The 3,600-nt window shown below is 36.6% G+C and overlaps 1 non-coding gene across 1 annotated transcript; it reads right to left on the reverse strand.

Annotated features, from left to right (window-relative positions):
* Positions 1 to 232: 232 nt before the first annotated feature.
* TRNAY-GUA lies at positions 233 to 317 on the reverse strand. Its single transcript is given in 2 exon segments — positions 233 to 268; positions 281 to 317. It is a non-coding gene; the product is annotated as a tRNA-Tyr (tRNA).
* Between the last annotated feature and the right edge of the window lie 3,283 nt (positions 318 to 3,600).

Here is a 3,600-nt window from a genome sequence, read left to right on the forward strand (position 1 = left end):
GATCAAACATTCCTGTTAAACAATTGGTATCTTATATGGGAAAAGGACTTGAAATTATTACAGCTCTGTTTGTTTTGTCGAAAAATTAAATAATTTGAAAATGATTTCCAAAAATTGATTGTATGCAACGCTTATGAACAGAAAATGAACAAAAAATAATTGCATTGGATACTAACGAAGGATGTACCACTTTGGGATTTATTGTGGTAAAAACAATAAGGCGAAAAAAACGTCCGACCTGCCGGATTCGAACCAGCGACCTAAGGATCATCTGCAACTACTACAGTCCTCCGCTCTACCAACTGAGCTAAGGTCGGACTGGTGACTCACCTTCCAATTTTAAATACTAATATATTCGTCGACAGAGACCTATCTAAGACAAGGCGAAAGAAATTGGTTTATAGTTTTAGGCTGAGTTTGTTTCACAGAAAACAAAGGATTTGGAAATTTTTTTTTTTTTAAAAATGGTCGCTTATATTGCTTATATAATTGAACGAACCAATAATATTTTCATCATTCATGAAAATGTCTAGACATGTTATTATGTTGGTAATGAAAATATTTGGCATTGATGAATTAAATTAAGTAACCCAATCAATCATTTTTTTTTAAAAAAATTATTTATTTTTTTGCAAAATAAATGGTTGGAAAATTTTGAAATTAATCGACCCAGATTCATCATAGTTTCCCCATTTTCCCACGAAGTACTTGTGATTTGTCCTTTCGATGAATTATTATGGGATAACTTGCTTACGGTATCATTTACTTCATCGAAAAACAATTCCAGTGTGTGAAAAAACTAGCTGTCTAACATGTGCTACGTTTTTTGACCCAAAAAAAAAATGTGCTACGTTTTGACCACAAAAAAAAAAAAAAACATGCGCTACGCATGCGTGTGCCCAAGGATGGAGAAAATTAAAAATAAATACTTCTGAGTATTTTTAGGGAGTGAACATGGCCTGCTGGTAAAGTATGGAGAGGGTGGGGATGCTAGTATCATAGATGCGTGGTTCGATTCCCGTACTCTGCAAAGAGACAGAGTAAAAGTCCGAGAGAAAAAAAAAATGTGTATAAAGACAAATTTGGATTTTGTTATTAAAGAACCATATGTATGTTAAGGGTATTTAAGTATATTTGATGGTGGACATCGGATCAAAAGTTCCCTTTCATACTTGACAACACATTTCTGGGGAAAATTGTCCCGAAAGTCCTAAACATTATTGTACTTTAGCTAATTCAGTCAAAACCTTTCAATTTTACCAATTAGATCGTCAACATTTTGACACTTTGCCAATTGAGTGCATTTGGCTAATTTTAGCCGAAAATCGCTGACGTGAATGTCGGACGTTCTACTTGGCACGGTCGCGCCGATGTGGATAATTTATATTATTTTTAAAAAAATTCTAAAAGTATATTCAATTTTCATATTTTTCTTCTTCTTTTTTTCCCTTTCTTTCTTTCCTTTTCTTTTTCTACCTAGCCTAGTGAGGGTTGCTAGCCAATCCTCGCCACTCGCAAGCAAGGGCTAGTTGACCCTCGCCCATGATCGGTTAGGGCTTCGTGGCCCTCACCTATGACCTGCTAGGATTGGCCGGTGACTCTTCTCGAACTTGATAGAAAAAAAAGAAAAAAAAAAGGAAAGAAAAGAATAAGAAAAAAATGATAAAAAAATTTAATTTTTCAAATAATTATAAAAAATTATCCATGTCGGTGCCGACCATCCTATATGGCACCATCGATATTGATGTCGGCGATTTTCGTTTAAAATTAGTCGGATCGACTCATTCGGAAAGTGTCAAAAGGCTTAGCGTCGAATCAACAAAATTGGAAAAATTTAAAAATCTATAACTGAATTGATTGAAGTGTAATAGATTTAAAACTTCTTGGATAATTTTCCCCGACATTTGCATTCCCTATCAAATCCTGGCACAAGTAATGTAATATAAGGCACGAAATATTTCAGTCCAAAAGCCAGAAAATTACAAAATGGAGCGCGGACGAAAATGGATTAATCATTAATGCCCCCACAATTAAGCAGAATCTCCTTTTTCACACATCATTTCCATCCAATGTCTATTATTCTATTAGGGAATTTCGCCAAGGCGCTCTTTCCCTCGGGGTCAACGAGGAAATAATGATGCTCACCTAACAAATTTCCAGCCATTCAATTCTATCCCCTTCTAATAAACCACCCAATTACTATTATTCCAACCTGGCAAATAAATTAAAATTATTAATAATATCAAGGGTTAATATAATGAAAAACTCTAAATCGGCCCACCTATAACGAATTTTCCCTATACTACTTTTCGTTAAATTTTATGGTCAAATCACCGAGTTTGATTACACGTGATAGTTGACGGGTGTATCATTTGGGATTTTTACTCTCGGCCTGTCACATGTATATCGGTTTAGATTTTTTCGTGATATTAACCAAGCGGAAGATAAATTTATCATAGATGTACCAGTTTAGGATTTTTAGTAGTCAAAAAATTAATTTAGGGTAAATTCATTAGAGGTGTACCTGTTCGGAGTTTTTTGTCGCATTAATCCTAGAGTCAAAGCTCGTATAATTTCCGTCCCACGTACGTGTACACCAAGCAGCGCATTCGAATGATAGGGAACGAACAAAAACAAGTCGACCCTACTACGCATCGCGAGATTGGACCATACTCTGTCAATCGGGCACAGCGGCGTATAGGCCGATTCAGAGGATGGTGGATGTGACGCTTCGACCGCGACACGACTTGGCCCAAGACCTAACCACTTCGATTGGCCATCATCGTATTAAATATTGGCCCTGGCTTACGTGATTATTCTTCTTCTGAAAAAGGTTCCCATTCATGGCGATGCCCGTACCGAACCATCTTTTGTTTTTTAGCCTTCACAATCTCACGAGAGATCATTTTCCTGTAGTGGGTATTACATGATTTGATGATATTGTCGATCAAAATTGGTGATACTTTTTTGTTTTCTTTTTCTGAAAAGCACAGTCGGCGCGTCGAAAAGCAATTTGCTTATTGTTTGGTCGACTAGTTCCCGGATCGGCCACATGAAATAAATTTTCAAAGTTAGCATCACATCGATTTTCCGAAAGCAGCACCAGGTGTTGATTTCCGTGGGCTCTAGAGGTGAAAGAGGTTCCTAAGATTTAACCTGAGCTAGAGGTAGAGTTTGATTCAAGTTCGATATCGGTTTTATAATAGCAAGTTGCGGATATAAAAAACTTAAATTAGGACGTGGAGATGAATTTCTCGAGAAATTTTTAGCTCGATAGGGTGATATTGAAGGTTCGATTTCGAGATTTGATTGATTAGTACATGACTATTAAAGATTTAGATTGAGCACGAAAAGCGACTACCAACGCACTCTCTGAGTTTGTCATTCTCCAAGGTAGTTAATCGGTTATTATGTTAGCGACTCTCTCTCTCTCTCTCTCTAGAAGTAAAGGGGTCAATGTTACAAATTTTTGTAAGCAATTAGCAATCCAAAGCTTAGAGAGAGAGAGATTTTTAGTTGAACGCCTATTGAGGTGTGATTCGTACTCCTCATCGATAGGAAGACACGGGATTTCACTATCCGGTGAGCGAACTTGAAGTT

Source organism: Rhodamnia argentea, chromosome 10 (assembly GCF_020921035.1).
Source record: "Rhodamnia argentea isolate NSW1041297 chromosome 10, ASM2092103v1, whole genome shotgun sequence".
Lineage (NCBI taxonomy): Eukaryota > Viridiplantae > Streptophyta > Magnoliopsida > Myrtales > Myrtaceae > Rhodamnia > Rhodamnia argentea.